Raw genomic sequence first — 19,568 nt, forward strand, 5'->3', positions numbered from 1 at the left:
CACCATCAGCTTATGTCCTGATAAAGTACACTCATCAACACGTGGTGTTTCCTTATTTTATTCCTAACCACATTTCTAGAGTAGTCCAATTTATTGTTTCATTACAAATAATTCACATACAAATTAAATTTCATATTGCTGCTATTTGCCCGGCATGGCTAGGTGGGCTAAGGCGTTCGACTCGTAATCTGAGGGTCGCGGGTTCGAATCCCCCTCTCACCAAAGATGCTCGCCCTTTTAGCAGTTGGGGTGTTATAATGTGACGGTCAATCCCACTATTCGTTGGTAAAATAGTAGCCCAAAAGTTGGCGGTGGGTGGTAATGACTAGCTGCCTTCCCTCTAGTCTTACGCTGCTAGATTAGAAACGGTTAGCGCAATTAGCCCTCGAGTAGCTTTGTTCGAAATAGAAAAATAAACCTAACCCTAACAATATAAAATCAGTGACGTGTGATTTTTCTTTAGATAAAAGTACCAAGTCACTAATCATATAAACCCTTTAACTTTACTAGCAGCTAGTTCTCAATCGTATTTATTACTCCTGGTAGGCTACTTACAGCACATCAAGGTTTCTTCCACACAAATAACTGAAATAAAATAGGTAATGTTTCTAGAGGATTTATTATTTACACTACAAAGTTTCAGAGAGCTTTCTTTTGGTTTATGTTGAATTTCGCGCAAAGCTACACGAGGGCTATCTGCGCTAACCGTCCCTAATTTAGCAGTGTACTACTAGGGGGAAGGCAGCTAGTCATCACCACCCACCGCCAACTCTTGGGCTACTCTTTTACCAACGAATAGTGGAATTGACAGTAATATTATGACGCCCCCACGGCTGAAAGATCGAGCATGTTTGGTGCGACGGGGATTCGAACCCGCCTCCCGCAGATTACGAGTCGAACGCCTTAACCGACCTGGCCATGCCGGGCCGTTTTAGAGAGCAAAAATAACGTCTCCTGGTGGTAAACATGGGCGTAAACTTGAAAAAATCTACAGTTCTACTTGTTTTACTAGAGAAGAATCGCTCGTGGTTTAAACGATTAAGGGTCCCCAACTCCTATAGAACATAGAACTCTGTAAAGCAGAACTGCGGGTACTTCGCATGAAATATGTACTTCTCAAGTTAAACATCTGCATGGCAGAAAATACCAACTTCAGAACCTTTGACAATTAGAACTAAAACGGCTCTTATCACCAAAACAAAAAATCGATTACTGGATTCACGTATTTCTAATTGATATTAATAGTGTAGGTTTATTTGTTTAGGATATTCACGCAAATATACACAAGACTTATATGCCGTTTCTATATGCTAAAGTGGAAGGCAAAGAGTTAACGATATTTGTTGCCACTACTCAAATCAGGTAGTTGGATTTGACTGCTACTCCTATAAATCACTCACAGCTTTAAAGTGCTGCGGTAGTGGGAAACAAACCATGGATCCTCGCATTCATAACCCTGTATGCTGACTGACTGTTAGGCCACTTTCAAGTGTTCTAGCGAAGAAATAAATTCAATTTGTATTCTACTTACGGGACTGGCACAGCCAGGTGGTTAGGACGTTTGCCTCCCAGTTTGAGGGTCGAAGGTTCGAAACTTCGTCCAACCAACCAAACATGCGCACCCTTTCGGGCGTATGGGCGTTATTATATATCGTTCAATCCCGCTATTAATTAATAAAAGAGTAACTAACCTAAGAACTGGTGGTGAGTGGTGATGACTAGCTGCTTTCCTCCTGGTCTTTCACCGCCAAATTAGGAAGGGCTAGCAGAGACAACCCTCCTGTAGCTTTGCACGAAATTCAAACCATTAAACTTTTTATATACTCGTGTTTTTATACGCAAATTATGTCTAGTTGCAATAACATTGAAAATATATGCAAAAAACAACAACACATATTTATTATATTGTGATGCCTCTGTTAAAATGCCGAAAAACAGTTCTAGCCTCAGAATAGTTTTAATATTAGAAATACTTTGCTGAACTAAAAATAACTGTTTTAATATCAAAACAGGAATAAACGAAACCACAGCTAAATGCATCAGAAACACTGCTTTGAGCTTGCTAAACAAAAGCATATGTTCAGTTATCCAACGTGTAACTTTACATGACGTTAACACTTATATCAACAGAGCTCTCCCAGCGAAATAAAATAATCGTGTGTGTCAAAATAATTAGCGCACCCGGATTATAAATCTGATAATTTATAGTTTGTAGCTCGTTATAGCAAAACAAAAAAGGAGCCTCACAGCTAAAAACCCGGATTTCGATACCCGTGGTTGACAGAACACAGATAACCTATTGTGTAGTTTTGTGCTTAATTTCAGTACAACAACAAATCTTATGACGACCAGAATACTGAAACAGTGACAGCCAGATTTTACTACTCGTTGAGACAAGGGTAATCAATCATACTCTTGGGTTACTCTTTTATTAAGGAATAGTTGCATTAACTGTTCCAATAAGACTATATCGCTAAAGGCGAACATGTTCGTTGACGGATTTCGATCACGCGACCAGTAGATTTTAAGTCGAGCACCCCTAATGACTAGGCTAAAGAGGTTTGAATGCGAAGTTAGCCAAACCTTCTGTTAAGAATATCTTGTTAAACAACATTTTGTTTTTCGTTTAAGAATTCGAATTAATCTGACCTGATTTTAAGAGCAGCAGAAAACAATACCGATACACCCTAAAGGCGCAGATAGCCCTTGTGTAGCTTTGCGCGAAATTCAAACCAAACCAAAACACCCTATAGTAGGCCCGGCATGGCCAGGTGGGTTAAGACGTGCGTCTCGTAATCTGAGGGCCGCGGGTTCGCATCCCCGTCGCACCAAACACGCTCGCCTTTTCAGCCGTGGGGGCGTTATAAAGTGACGGTCAATCCCACTATTCGTTGGTAAAAGAGTAGCCTAAGAGTTGGCGGTGGGTGGTGATGACCAGCTGCCTTCTCTCTAGTCTTACACTGCTAAATTGGGGACGGCTAGCGCAAATAGCCCTCGAATAGCTTTGCGCAAAATTAAAAAACAAACACCCTAAACTTGGAAGAAACTCTTCTTGTCGTACGCTCGCAGTGAAAATAGATCTCGAGAATGATAGATACAATAAAGTTGAGTTACATTTGAAACAACTACTATATTATAGGATTTGTTTTAAAACTAAACTACAGAATTTCCCCTCGCGTTTATGTTTACATCGTCAATTTGTTTCTTTTCCGATATCTGTGTGTGAAGAACATTCATGGTATTTTTTTCAGGGATATTAAAGCTTGACAAATATTTGCTGATACGTATGAACTGTGTAACAAAGTGAGCCTCCACCCATCGAATTCTTGAAGAGATGTTTTAGTCAGATGTTCTACTCTAATAATAAATCACTACTTTTGGGAGAGTTTGAACCAACACACAAAATGCATATTGGTACAACCCGTATCTCTCCACCTGTATAAGCGAGTCGGACTACAGATAAAGAACAGAGAAATAGAGTCCAACTTCGATTTACTTGGCGTGCAAACCCGCCAATTCGATCAAACTAATCCATCGAACACTTTCTATTGCCGGCAGTTTATAAAATATTTACAAAGTTTGGTGAACCATCGACGCACACAAACGCACGCTCGCTTAAGATGTTGCGTGCGGCAGTAGTGCAATCGTATGTCTTCTTAATAGGATCCTTTACACGTTCGTGAAAAGCTCGTGTGTTACGTCTTACACCTCGCTCGATTTAAAATGCCAGTGTCCAATGGAGCTTCATTTCTTACACTTTAGACATTCCTCAGATAACTGATCATTTTCTATGACTTCACGCGCCTTATAGGACAGCTGGTTCAGAAAAAAATTAAGTTTAACGGAGTAACGTTAGCACTTTATTATTACATTTATTAGATAATTGACGATTTTCTATGACTTCACGCGCCTTACCGGACAGCTTGTTCAGAAAAATTAAGTTTAACGGAGTAACGTTAGCGCGTGATTATCACTTAATAATTTATCACTTACGAAAACTAGTTTGACCGAATTAGTTTAGGGTCTAGGATTTATTTGACCAGTTTCTTCTCAGTTGAAACAATATGCATACATCGAAATTAGAATCTGTGATTCTAAGCGGGTTTGTTTGTTTTTTTAAAAAACTCAGTTAATAACCGAATCTGTTTGATCTGAAATAGAAAAGACTAACAGGTTCTGGTGATTAGCCATGACCAACTGGAACGGTTCTGAAAGATGTTTTTTGCTGGATTTCGTATGCTACCAATTATGGTTTGTTTTGGCTGTTTAACACAAGCCTACACAAAAGACTATTTGTGCTGTGCCCACCACGAGTACCGAAACCCAAATTTTAGCGTCATAACTCTAAAGATTTTCTCCCAGAACCATTTGGTGGCACCAGATATGACCCATATTCTAGACATTGCTCGTATTTCATGACTGTATAATATATAAACTGACATGTACGACTTGTAAGGCGTTCATGTTTTTTTTTTCCTAGCTGAATTATTATTCGGGTGTTTTAAGAGCATTTTAGTTTTGTTTGTTTGTTTTTACAGTTAAAGAAGTATAAACGTTACGGGTATAAATTCTTGTAAATGAATTTCCACCGAGGGAAATCGAACCTTTGATTTTAGCGTTGTAAACCCGTGAACTTACCGTTCTCCCTGCGGGGGGCATAAAATGATGCATCCGACATTGTTTGCAAGCTTGTTTCAATTTTTTTCCTGCTAACGTTTTTTAAGAAACGATGGTTGTGCAATTAGAAGTTTCAGAGAGGGATAGTTTTGGCGTGTCATAAAAATGCCCCCTGTTGTGTACCCACAGAAGAGCCTTTCCATTCCGAAATGTTACAATATTTTGTATTTTACGTCAGGGAGAGTCACGGCTGTAAAACATGTAAAATATTAAGCCTTACTTTATACAGAACGTTAGTGAAAAAAAAATCTTCAACGAGTGGGAGAACCCATCAAATAATGAAGCTTTACTTGTTGTAATGGCATTTAACCTTCAGTCTCTGTCAGAACGTGCATTGTGCGCTCTAAATTATGGATGTTTGGTTCTATTACGTAGCCCCAAGAGGCCGAAACATGATTCTTTTAGCTGAATCTGCAGCTAGCATGCTATAAATTGAATTAAAGTGACGCTTGAGATGTAATATCTGGCGTGTATCACAAAAAAACAAACAAACAATAAACTTGAGGAAGAATGAACTCAACTATTGTTTAGGATATGGTACTTACTGGTCATTGTATATTGTACAAATTACAACTGATAAATTAACATCAAACTTGAGGAAGAATGAACTCAACTATTTTCTAGGATATGGTACTTACTGGTCATTGTATATTGTACAAATTACAACTGATAAATTAACAACAAACTTGAGGAAGAATGAACTCAACTATTGTCTAGGATATGGTACTTACTGGTCATTGTATATTGTACAAATTACAACTGATACAGCTTGATGTGACGTAGATGATAATATCTTTGTTAATTTCAATGTTTTAATTGTTAATTAAGTATATAAATAAAATTATCTATATAAATATAATAGAACTGTCTGTTTTATGTCCATGTAACTACTTATCTATATAAATATAATAGTACTGTATCTAGTATGTTCATGTAACTACTTATCTATATAAATAAAATAGAACTGTCTCTTGTATGTCAGTGTAACTACTTATCTATATAAATGTAATAGTACTGACTATTGCATATTATCTATATATATATAAATATATAATAGTACTGTCTGTTATGTGTCCATGTAACTACTTATCTATATAAATAGATAGTACTGTATCTAGTATGTTCATGTAACTACTTTTCTATATAAATATAATAGTACTCTATCTTGTATGTTCATGTAACTACTTATCTATATAAAGTTCATTAGGTTCATGCAGGGGTACATACAAACTTTAATTTCTGCGGTTTTTTTTATCGAGTTTGAGGGTTTTTCACTACTACCTCACCTCATCTCCTTTGTATGGACCTTCACCAGATTTACTGGCTCTATGTGGCAACACATACAAATATTGGTTTTGCAGTTTTTATGGATACTTTTGGGTTTCTAACTTCACTCTCTGTTGATAAACCTTCACCAAATTTGACCTGAAGGTTTGTTGGGCCCATGCAGATTTGCGGTTTCACATTTTATGTTTTCCAGCGTTTATGGTCGTTTTTTTTTTTTAAAATAATTACATATAAAGGAAGAAGCCTCTCATATCCTAAGATAACTTTTCTTTAACCATGAATTTACACAACTTCCGTTCAGGGAACGGGTACTTCAACTAGTTTATAATATTCTCGGAAATCGACGTGATATATTTTCTGACAAAGTACAACAACCCGACAAACGGTAACCAGAATAAGTAAAGGTTGTTAGTCACCTGTTCTATTCTTCGATGACTTGTACTTGCATTTTAAAATACGGCTTATCGATTTCTTTCGAACTGTATGAAAAATATCAATAATTTCTTTGTTATAATCATGAATCGCTTAAATAGGAAACAAACAAATATAAGATAAGTTGGAGATGAAAGATTTGCTGAAGAATAAATCCCACCCTACTTTTTTTTATTTATCTGGCGAAGCATGGGACTTGTCCTTACTGGTTCCATTTTAAAGAGAAGACAGCCGTTTTAGAGTTATAATAGCCAATTTATTCTAGAAATATAGTGCGTGTTAAGACGAAGTAATAATCATATAAAGTGGTTTGTTCCTTCTGTGTTTGGCCCCCGCTAGTACAGCGGTAAGTCTACGTATTTACAACGCTAAAATCAGGGGTTCGATTCTCCTCGGTGGGCTCAGCAGATAGCCCGATGTGGCTTTGCTATAAGAAAAAAACACCTTCTGTGTTCATGGCCAGGTGGTTAAGGCGCTAAACTGGTAATCTGAGGGTCAAGGGTTCGAATCCCCGCCACACCAAACATGCACGCTTTTTCAGCCGTGGGGCGCTATAATGTGACGGTTAATCCCAGTATTCGTTGGTAAAAGAAAAGCCCAAGAGTTGGCGCTGGATGGTGATGGCTAGCTGCCTTCCTTTTAGTCTTACACTGTTAAATTAGGGAAGGCTTGCGCAGACAATTCTCTTGTAGCTGTGCTCGAAATTCAAACACAAACAAACAGTCTTTCCCATAGAATAAGTGACAACCAATGTGATGCTGATGTGGGTAATAATTTGCAGAATAAAAGGACAAATAAAGAGATTGTCCGTGTTGTTACTACTGCCACCTATATACCGGCACACGATTTTCAAAAGTAAAAACTCACTGAAGTTTCACTATTATAATCCAACAGATATATAACGAAAACGGTGTTCAAAAGAGGTGAAACACACGTCTATGATAAACACTTTGTATTGTTTACTTTATGTTACGCGAGACAATGGGCTGTCTCTTATTGTGTCTGGTTTTTAGCGATGTGAGCCTTCAGACTTAGTGATGAACCACTGCAGGATAGGAAACTAATATATATATATTACATTTACTCATAAGTTATCCCAGTCAGATTTTGATGCAATACTTAACGCTGTCAAGTTATCGAGACCATCAAGAAAAAGGTCAAATTCCAGCATATGCACATAACATTTAACATATAACCATCACATGTTGCACAAAGACACATCACTTTCATTGGTATTCCACTAAAGATAATATAGGGCATGTTTTAACGACTTAGTCCTTCACTATATACTGTGCCAGCAATATATCTTATTTGTTGTTTAACACTGAAGTGGAAAAGTAGGAACGCCTTCTGGCAGTAACGATCAACTTACCTGTCAATATATACACGTATACACGTTTTGTTTTGGAAATGTTGAGGTAATCGTATATACGATCGATCTTGGCAAAGACCGTAGTAACTCAGGGCTGATGAAAAAAACTTGACAGTCGATTTAGAGTGTTAATTTCAACGAAATTCTGTCAGTCGATTTAGTGTTTCATTTAGACGAAATATTGATTTACACTGTTTAACATAGAGAAAACACTGCCAGCTGAGCTAGACTGTTTAAATTGAACGAAATACTGTCGGTTGATTTACACTGTTTAACTTACAGAAAACACTGTCAGTTGAGTTAAATTATTTAGAAGAAATATTTATCCAGTAAAAATCATTTATTTATTAAATCTAAACAATCACTTTCTTAATAGCTACAGGATCTTATCTTTGTACGTCAAAGGAACGAAATATATACCTTAAATTAAAGAAAAGTGGTTATAAATGTTAAATCCAAAACAACCATTCGTCAGCACTGTACAATTTCATTTGTTGAAACCAAGGCAAACTGGAGATACTAAACAGTACCGCAACAAGTTCAGCACAGTATGTGTATCTCTCTATTTATCTTAAACCTGATTCTACCAATTTGTTTTCACATTTCTCTCTATGGATCGGGTCCACATTTTACATTCTATTGAGTAATATTATGGGTTTATTTTCCTCATGCAGCACAGAGTAAACAATGGACCAAAGTTATTAAGGCAATCAATCGGTTTCTTTGTAAAATACGCAGGAGGACATATCGATAATTAGAGGAATTGAATGGAATATTTATTTTGGGAATCATATGTTAAGAACGTTTTATTTTTTTAATGGGGTAATTGAATAATGGAATGAGTATCCGATGGCAGTAGGGGAAAATAACACTTTATAGCAGTTTAAAAAGGAAACCGATGCTTTCCTATAAGGCCCGGCATGGCCAAGCGTGTCAAGGCGTGCGACTCGTAATATGAGGGTCGCGGGTTCGCATCCCGGTCGCGCCAAACATGCTCGCCCTTTCAGCCGTAGGGGCGTTATAATGTGACGGTCAATCCCACTATTCGTTGGTAAAAGAGTAGCTCAAGAGTTGGCGGTGGGTGGTGGTGACTAGCTGCCTTCCCTCTAGTCTTAAACTGCTAAATTAGGGACGGCTAGCACAGATAGCCCTCGAGTAGCTTTGTGCGAAATTCCAAAAACAAACAAACAAGCTTTCCTATAAACTGAGGATGGTGTAAACTATTTTTTATTGCAATGATGGGCGTAAATTATTATATCTTCCAAGGATGCATGTAGAAGGACAGAGACAAAAAAAAACCAAACGATTCCTTGTTTTCTGTCGATTATGTTACTATGGGCCCAGTATCGTGGGCCAGTGTGGTAAACAAATAGCCAACCCGCGACTGAACAAACCAAACTACAAATTGCTAATGTCTTTGCAAATTAAACCGATATCCTTCACAGCCAAAAGAGTAAACGTGAAGAATCTAACGGTTTAACCATCATAAAATCATCAGTTTGAATGAAACTATAACGTTCAGCACACGGATATCTGATATTAAACTAGAGTTAAAAGAAGAGACCACGTAACAATAAAATGAAACGTGAAACGCCCATCGAATAGTTTTATGCGTATGTTTAACAGTAATAAGTTAAACTGTTTACTTTGAAAAATTACGGTAGTTAAGTCTAGTTCTGTAAGATAAGTTTTCCTTTTTCTTCCATGTTTCCATCTACAATGCCATCTGCACCCCATCTGCTACATATGTTAACTTCCTATTGACAAAGTTGGCAGACAGTGGCAGCGCCAAACAAGACCGTAATAAATAATTTCCACTCAAATGAACACAAGCCAGTGTAATAAATGCAAACCTTTAAAGTTCCTAGTCTCTAGAGGACGCCACCAAACCAATTGGCTGCAGTGTACCATTCATCATTGTCGTAATGAGCCAGATCCGTTGTAAGATTAACAATGTAAGCATGGTGGTATACATAAAAATCACCTCTTCTGGCCTCTTCATGACCAGACCAAAGTGAAGTACAGAAACCAGGCGTATATACGTTTCAACACACAGGGAAGGAGGCAATTTGGAAGGTAGGGACATTTCGTTATAATTAGAATAAAGACAAAAATATGGAAAAAAGTTATTCATCAAAACAAGATATAAAACACTAATGAAGAAGGAAAACGAGAGATAAGGAAAACAAACAGCCCTCATGATGTCTCATCCTTTGTTTTCGATTTGTATTTTTGCGCAAGTCTATCGGGGGTAAATCTCCACTAGCCATCAATAATTTTAAAATTATAGACAAGAGGTTGGTTTGTTTTGAATTTCGCGCAAGCTAGACGAGGGCTATCTGCGCTAGCCGTCCCTAATCTAGCAATGTAAAACTAGAGGGTGTGTTTGTGTGTTTTTCGTATAGCAAAGTCACAAAGGGATATCTGCTCAGCCCACTGAGGGGAATTGAACCCCTGATTTTAGCGTTGTAAATACGGAGACATACCGCTGTACTAGCGGGGGGCAAGACTGGAGGGAAGGCAGCTAGTCATCACCACCCACCGCCAACTCTTAGTGGGATAGATCGTCACTTTATAACGCCCCCACGGCTGAAAGAGCGAGCATGTTTGGTGTGACGGAGATTTGAACCCGCGAATTACAATTCGAGTGCCTTAACCACCTGGCTGTGCCGGGCCGTGAATTAGAAGGAAGAAGACAAGATGAAAAAATTGAAAATCCAAAATGGATCGATAACAGGGTTTTTAAAGCGAAGCAGGTAAAATAATGATTTAAACTAAAGCAAAAAAAAACAACAACCAAAAAACCAGCAATTACTAACCTTACTCCTGGAAAGATATTCAAAGGGGCAGACAGACAGAACTCCTAAATTTCACACACACATATATATACCATTTCCACCTTTAAAACTAATTAGCATGAAACGTAGAGCATTATGATATCCTTAATGTATCTTATATTTCGCAACTAAACTGTTAAAGAAGTTATAACAAATTTCATTTTATCTTACAATTCAGTACACTATTTCTATAAGATCCATAGAGTATAAAGAATGAATAAATATAAATAAAAATTTATTGTACCCTGTGATGGATTTGAGAATAAAAGGCAGTATGTGTCTCCCTCTTCTATGTTGTATAGTTTTTAGTCTCTTCTGTTTTAGTGTGAAATCTTTTCGTGTGTCTAAGTTAACCGAACTGAATGGAACTGCTTTGAACGAATGTTTAACGCGCATGTCCCGTGAACGTGAAGAGTGCGTTTGGCGAAATAACACATAACACTGCGGTTTTTGCCGAGTTTTTCTCCCCGTTCCCACTCAACATCACACAGCACCAACTTCAATATCTTTCAAGTCTCAAACACACAATAGAGTAAAACACTTTTCCACCAGCATCTGGCTTTGGGTGGTGTATTTGCACGTGCCACATAGGATTCAGAAAGAGGGGGTGATCCACAGTGGGAGCTAGCTCTCTTACGCATTTCTCCTCCCTTTCCAGAATTCCCAGTGAATATATGAGACACTACTAAATTCACTGCTCAGAGCATGCTTCAAGGTTATAGTACCTACCAAATCTGCAAGGTAAATGGATCACTAGTCCACGCTTCATTAAAGATATGTCAAGGCTAGATTTTGTTTGTTTTTAATTTCGCGCAAAGCTACTCAAGGGCTATCTACGCTAGCCGTCCCTAATTTAGCAGTGTAAGACTAGAGGTGTGTTTTCTTAAAGCAAAGCAACATCAGCCTATTTGCTGAGCCCACCGAGGGGACTCGAACCTCTGATTTTAGCGTTGTAAATCCGGAGAAATACCGCTGCACTAGCGGGGGACAAGACTAGAGGAAAGGCAGCAAGTTATCACCACCCACCGCCAACTCTTGGGCTACTCTTTTACCAACGAATAGTGGGATTCACCGTCACATAATAACGACCCCACGAGTAAAAGGGCGAGCATATTTGGTGGAACGAGGATTCGAGCTCGCGACCCTCAGATTACGAGTCGAGTGCCTTAACCACCTGGCCGTGCCGGGCTATTTAAGGGACTTGTGACTGTTCTATTTTATTGTCACGCTAATATTTAGCATTTTGGAAAAAAATAATATTTTCTGTTACCGTAAGATAGTGCTTATTGTTTAGAATGTTATAAAACATAGTCGAATTAAAATAAATTATTTTGTGTTTTGAAGTTGTATTAACTGTTTTTTCATGGGATTTTCTTTAATAATTTTCAAAACCAATTTCACGACGTATGTACACAATTTTGTTGTTGTTTAGAATTAAGCACAAAGCTACACAATGGGCTATCTGTGCTCTGCCCACCACGGGTATCGAAATCCAGATTTTAGCGTTGTAAGTTTGCAGACACACCCCTGAGTCACTGGGGGACGACACAGTTTTCAAAACTCTCATCAGAGTAATGTAAATGGATAGTCTATATACTGTTACAGTAAAAAAAAACAAACAAAAACGTTGTTACATATGTATAAGTGCTCCGTGGTGACAGGGTTTTACCATTAATATCGAGGGTTCGATCCCTCAGGTGGGTACAACGCAGGTTGTACTTAATGTTGTTATTTGTAATTAAGCACAAAACTTCACAAAGGGCTATCTGTGCCTTCTGCCCATCACGGGCATCGAAACCCGATTTCTAGCGTTGTAAGTCCGCAGACATACCGCTTTGCCACTAGGGAACGTTTTGTACTTAAAGTGACACTCGTAGCATACATACACTTGCAACATTTGACCTGGTGATATCAGAGGTAATAAGTCATGTTATTGAACTCAAAAATAAACTGTATTACTTATATTAGTACAAAATATTTTCTACTTTTACTCAGAACTTTTTGCTACCTTTATTGTTTCTTTCAATAAAATGGAGTCGCATGAGTGAGCTCTCAAATTTATCGCTAAATATTGGAGCTCGATACTTACTGTTAGCACAGCTCATTCTGCAGCTTTGCACTTAAACACAACCCAATCGTCTAAACATTTATAAGTATTTGAATTACGTTACTTTGGCTAAAGGTAATTACTTAATTAATTATTTTTATAGTAAGACATCGCATTGTTAAACTGGTAACGATTTCGACTAAGGTTGACTTGAAACACTTTATTTAATCAAATTTCCTTACACTGGACAACATAGCTCACTTTGTACCGTTTTTAATACTAATAAAACTTGTTTGTTTTATTAGTATTAAATTCATAATAATTTACTTTATGAAAAAAAAATGATCGATCTAGAGAGATATAAATAATTTTATTAAACTCGTGTACGGAAGGTTTTGTTTATAGGCTTGCAGCTCTTAGACAAGAGACGACAAGAAAGTTATGTCTTCAGATACGCATTGAGGAGCCTCGATATTTACCCTCGTAGAAACAGTGACTCGCCAGTAAAGTAATACCTTACTGGCTTCATTAGCAATGACATATATGAAATAAACCGAAGTCCATAAAACATGTACTAAACACACGTAGACAGATAGCTCTACGCACGCACACACAAAACACATTTTTCTACCTTTACTATATAAAAATAAACATGGATCACATTAAGTTATAAATGCATTTGTGTACGACGTAATGTGTTTTGCGTATGCTTCGATCTGGCATGGAACTGCGCTGTAACGTACATCGCGTGATCTCCGAATTCGTAAACGACCTTCCTTTGTTCGTAAAGTTGCTTCACATCTTAACAAGATTAAACTGATACAATAGTAAACGAAAACCAAAACCTCTATCAACAGTAGACTTTACACACATTGTGTCAGGTATTCCATCCTTGGTAGCTATAATACAGTTAATAACAACGAAACATTAACCCTATATATCGAAAGGACCATTCATGGGCTTTTTAGGTAAAAGTCCAAGGTTATTTATGCACCAAGTTGTTTGTGGGACCGTGACTTTGTTGGTTGTAAAATATATTACAACATATAAAATGTAAGCTTCAAAAATATTTATATTTCATTTAATCCAATTAATTAGTGCTTTTTGTCTCTACCAATGTCTACGTATGTCTACGGATTTACAACGCTAAAATCAGGGGCTCGATTCCCTTTGAGGGGCTCAGCAGAGAGCCCGATGTTGCTTTGCTTTTATAAAACACATATATACTCTCTCAATCCCAGCGGCGTGTCTGTAGACTTACATCGTTAGAAATATCGTTTACATTCCTCTAGTGGGTAGTGAACAAAGATCCCATCGTACGTCTTTGTGCTTAACTGCAAAATAAACACATATGTCCATTAATTATATCTTATCGTCTGTATAAGTTCCACTAATTACATCTTACTGTCTCTATTGGGTTTACTAATTACATCTTACCGACTGTATTAGTTCCACTAATTACATCTTACCGACTGTATTGATCCCACTAATTACAGCTTACCATCTGTATTACTTCCACTAATTACATCTTACCGACTGTATTGGTCCCACTAATTACTGCTTACCGTCTGTATTGGTCTTACTAATTACATCTTACCGACTGTACTAGTCCTACTAATTACATCTTACCGTCTGTATTGGTTTTACTAATTACATCTTACCGACTGTATTAGTTCCACTAATTACATCTTACCGACTGTATTGGTCCCACTAATTACATCTTACCGTCTGTATTGGTCTTACTAATTACATCTTACCGACTGTACTAGTCCTACTAATTACATCTTACCATCTCTATTGGTTTTACTAATTACAGCTTATTATCTGTATTAGTTCCACTAATTACATCTTACCGACTGTATTGATCCCACTAATTACATCTTACCATCCACTAATTACATCTTACTAGTCCCACTAATTACATCTTACCATCTGTATAAGTTCCACTGATTACATCTTACCGTCTCTATTGGTTTTACTAATTACATCTTACCGACTGTATTAGTTCCACTAATTACATCTTACCGACTGTATTGGTCCCACTAATTACAGCTTACCATCTGTATTAGTTCCACTAATTACATCTTACCGACTGTGTCCCACTAATTACTGCTTACCGTCTCTATTGGTCTTACTAATTACATTTTACCGACTGTACTAGTCCCACTAAATACATCTTACCGACTGTACTAGTCCCACTAATTAGTGCTTACCGACTCTATTAGTTCCACTAATTACATCTTACCGACTGTATTGGTCCCGCTAATTACAGCTTACCATCTGTATTAGTTTTACTAATTACATCTTACCGACTGTATTGGTCCCACTAATTACAGCTTACCATCTATATTGGTTTTACTAATTACATCTTATCGACTGTATTAGTCCCACTAATTACATCTTACCGTCTGTATTAGATCCACTAATTACATCTTACCGACTGTGTCCCACTAATTACTGCTTACCGTCTCTATTGGTCTTACTAATTACATTTTACCGACTGTACTAGTCCCACTAAATACCTCTTACCGACTGTACTAGTCCCACTAACTACATCTTACCGACTGCAGTAGTCCCACTAATTACATCTTACCGACTGTATTGGTCACACTAATTACTGCTTACCGTCTCTATTGGTCTTACTAATTACATTTTACCGACTGTACTAGTCCCACCAAATACATCTTACCGACTGTACTAGTCCCACTAATTAGTGCTTACCGACTCTATTAGTTCCACTAATTACATCTTACCGACTGTATTGGTCCCACTAATTACAGCTTACCATCTGTATTAGTTCCACTAATTACATCTTACCGACTGTATTGGTCCCACTAATTACATCTTACCATCTGTATAAGTTCTACTAATTACATCTTACCGACTGTATTGGTCCCACTAATTACATCTTACCGTCTGTATTAGATCCACTAATTACATCTTACCGACTGTGTCCCACTAATTACTGCTTACCGTCTCTATTGGTCTTACTAATTACATTTTACCGACTGTACTAGTCCCACTAAATACCTCTTACCGACTGTACTAGTCCCACTAATTACATCTTACCGACTGCAGTAGTCCCACTAATTACATCTTACCGACTGTATTGGTCACACTAATTACTGCTTACCGTCTCTATTGGTCTTACTAATTACATTTTACCGACTGTACTAGTCCCACCAAATACATCTTACCGACTGTACTAGTCCCACTAATTAGTGCTTACCGACTCTATTAGTTCCACTAATTACATCTTACCGACTGTATTGGTCCCACTAATTACAGCTTACCATCTGTATTAGTTCCACTAATTACATCTTACCGACTGTATTGGTCCTACTAATTACATCTTACCATCTGTATAAGTTCTACTAATTACATCTTACCGACTGTATTGGTCTTACTAATTACATCTTACCGACTGTATTGGTCTTACTAATTACATCTTACCGACTGTATTGGTTTTACTAATTACATCTTATCGACTGTATTAGTCCCACTAATTACATCTTACCGTCTGTATTAGATCCACTAATTACATCTTACCGACTGTGTCCCACTAATTACTGCTTACCGTCTCTATTGGTCTTACTAATTACATTTTACCGACTGTACTAGTCCCACTAAATACCTCTTACCGACTGTACTAGTCCCACTAACTACATCTTACCGACTGCAGTAGTCCCACTAATTACATCTTACCGACTGTATTGGTCCCACTAATTACAGCTTACCATCTGTATTAGTTCCACTAATTACATCTTACCGACTGTATTGGTCCCACTAATTACATCTTACCATCTGTATAAGTTCTACTAATTACATCTTACCGACTGTATTGGTCTTACTAATTACATCTTACCGACTGTATTGGTCATACTAATTACATCTTACCGACTGTATTGGTCTTACTAATTACATCTTACCATCTGTATAAGTTCTACTAATTACATCTTACCGACTGTATTGGTCTTACTAATTACATCTTACCGACTGTATTGGTCTTACTAATTACATCTTACCGACTGTATTGGTCCTACTAATTACAGCTTACCATCTGTATTAGTTCCACTAATTACATCTCACCGACTGTATTGGTTCCACTAATTACATCTTACCGACTGTACTAGTCCTACTAATTACATCTTACCATCTGTATAAGTTCTACTAATTACATCTTACCGACTGTATTGGTCCCACTAATTACAGCTTATTATCTGTATTAGTTCCACTAATTACATCTTACCGACTGTACTAGTCCTACTAATTACATCTTACCATCTGTATAAGTTCTACTAATTACATCTTACCGACTGTATTGGTCCCACTAATTACAGCTTACCATCTGTACTAGTCCCACTAATTACGTCTCACCGACTGTATTGGTTCCACTAATTACATCTTACCGACTGTACTAGTCCTACTAATTACATCTTACCATCTGTACTAGTCCCACTAATTACATCTTATCATCTGTATAAGTTCTACTAATTACATCTTACCGTCTCTATTGGTTTTACTAATTACATCTTACCGACTGTATTGGTCCCACTAATTACAGCTTATTATCTGTATTAGTTACATTAATTACATCTTATCGACTGTATTGGTCCCACTAATTACATCTTACCATCTGTATAAGTTCCACTAATTACATCTTACCGACTGTATTGGTCCCACTAATTACTGTTTACCGTCTGTATTGGTGTTACTAATTACATCCTACCGACTGTACTAGTCCCACTAATTACATCTTGCCATCTGTATAAGTTCCACTAATTACATCTTGCCGACTGTATTGGTCCCACTAATTACATCTTACCGACTGTATTAGTCCCACTAATTACATCTTACCGACTGTATTAGTCCCACTAATTACATCTTACGGACTGTACTAGTCCCACTAATTTAATTTTACCGACTGTATTAGTTCTACTAATTACATCTTACCGACTGTATTAGTCCCACTAATTACATCTTACCGACTGTACTAGTCCCACTAATTACATCTTACCGACTGTATTAGTCTTACTAATTACATCTTACAGACTGTATTTGATACAGAAAATGAGTTATTCCAGAGTTGTTTAATTTTTTACAACAAGTGTTGCAACGGTTGAATGATACAATTGTTGAATACGATAAAAGCAAGTCAGTCAAACCTTTGGACATTAATTTTGAGTTTTTAGAAGTAGATATTTTACGAGTAATGAAAGGGCTATTCTTCTATAATTACGAATACATAATGAATACTCCGGAATAGCATACTGATCACAATGGCATCAGTGGACGAAATAAACCTGAAACAGAAAAGTCAAATTCATATAAATTATTTTATCGCGATTGAAAATCAGTACAGATTAACATTGGATTAAATGGAAAGATTCGATTTTTTTCAACTATTAACGGGGATAGTACGTGGTTCAGCAGTTAACGTGTCAGGCTGCGGATTCGAAAGTCCAAGGTTCGAACCACTGAAAGTGCTCCGCTGTTGGTTACTGTTTGCTATTAAACACAAAGCTACACAAAGGGCTACCTGTACTCTGCCCACCAAGTGTATCCAGACCGAGTTTCTAGAAGTGTAAGTCCACGGAAATAACACTTCGCCACTAGGGGGCGGCAACATGCCCCGTCCTTTTAGTTGTGAAAGCACTATAAACGTGATAGTTAACCCAGCCATTCTGTTAAAAGCAGACATAAGGGCTTATTGCCTGTTCTGTTGTCAGCCGTTTAAAATTCCAGATAACCAGCTAAATGTAACAAAAACATCCTTTTTTTTTTATTGTCTTCAGAATACGTGCAATAAATACGTAAGACGGTGCGTTTTTGGTTTGCACAATCTCAGGAGTGGTTCTTTTTGTTGTTGTTCTGATAATAAATAGATATAAATGCATAGTTCAAATAATCATTAAATAGAAATGAAATTATTTCTTTCACTTTTAAATCTGTAAGGATAAGTTCTACTAACTATCCAATAAAATATATTCTTTCGCATTTCGTCTGTAACTACCAATCGTTACTCAACTATCTATTGAACAGAAATAAAACAGTTTCTTTGATTGGTAACCAATTAACTGAAGAACCCCTTGGTCTTAAGCAAGACAAATTCTTACCTGATTTATTTGGGCTCCCATAAAGACAGAATCCTTGTTTGAATGAGGTGACCAACTGTTGATGCGAATACACCGGTCTTTTAAAGTAAAACGGGAAGCTTCGTCAGTATGTCTATAACAGTATCATTGTTTCTCAACGTTAAGAAATCTTCCTAGGGTTAAGAAGTGCTTGAGTTATTGAAAATGTTCACAAGGAAGAAATTGTTTTCGGATTTTTCTGGTTGAGGTTAATAGGCTGTCATTATTCAGGTATTAACTTTTCCATTGCCGGTGTGCTGTTTACCGATCAGTTCTTGTTAATATTAGACCGTTTGAAAATGGTTCTAATGTTAACTCTTTACATGAAGGTAAAGAAACAGAAATGAGTATTTAAGCGATACACCTATATACGTAAAGTTTTTCTAATGTAATAGAACTTCAAGCTGATACTGCTAGTCTAATACGTGGGTGTCGCTTATAACAAACAAGACACTACAATACTCTGGTGATTGAATTCATAAGGTAATCACATAGCTTGCTTCACGTTCCTCCAGCTCGTGCGAGGTACACAATCGCGAAAGCACGAGGAGTGAATCATTTCGAGCAAGCAGCAAAGAAGATTTTGTACCTTGGTGATATTGTCAGAGCCCTCTACCGGAAGAAAGAGAACTTCGAGCTAGTTCAAACGCAGGTAATGACCCGAGTACTTGAGCAGTGCTTCATTCAATATTTGTTCATTAAGCCATCACCTCGATTGTTAGAAACGTTAGAAAGAGTTAGCCAATTGTGTTTCGCGAAGGAAAAATGGGTATGAAGAATGT

General features: G+C 37.3%; 1 protein-coding gene across 4 annotated transcripts in view; it reads right to left on the reverse strand.

Moving 5' to 3' along the window:
• The window catches only part of LOC143247571 (discoidin domain-containing receptor 2-like), a 384,888-nt gene extending 365,571 nt beyond the window's left edge, over window positions 1-19,317 (reverse strand). For 2 of the 4 annotated variants that reach the window (XM_076495857.1, XM_076495853.1), the window contains exon 1: window positions 18,769-19,317. The gene's annotated coding sequence lies outside the window, so the exon portion shown is untranslated. The remainder of the gene's footprint in view (window positions 1-18,768) is intronic. The other 2 variants (XM_076495861.1, XM_076495859.1) reach the window with 1 other exon arrangement.
• Window positions 19,318-19,568: the final 251 nt, after the last annotated feature.

Source organism: Tachypleus tridentatus, chromosome 3, assembly GCF_004210375.1.
Source record: "Tachypleus tridentatus isolate NWPU-2018 chromosome 3, ASM421037v1, whole genome shotgun sequence".
Lineage (NCBI taxonomy): Eukaryota > Metazoa > Arthropoda > Merostomata > Xiphosura > Limulidae > Tachypleus > Tachypleus tridentatus.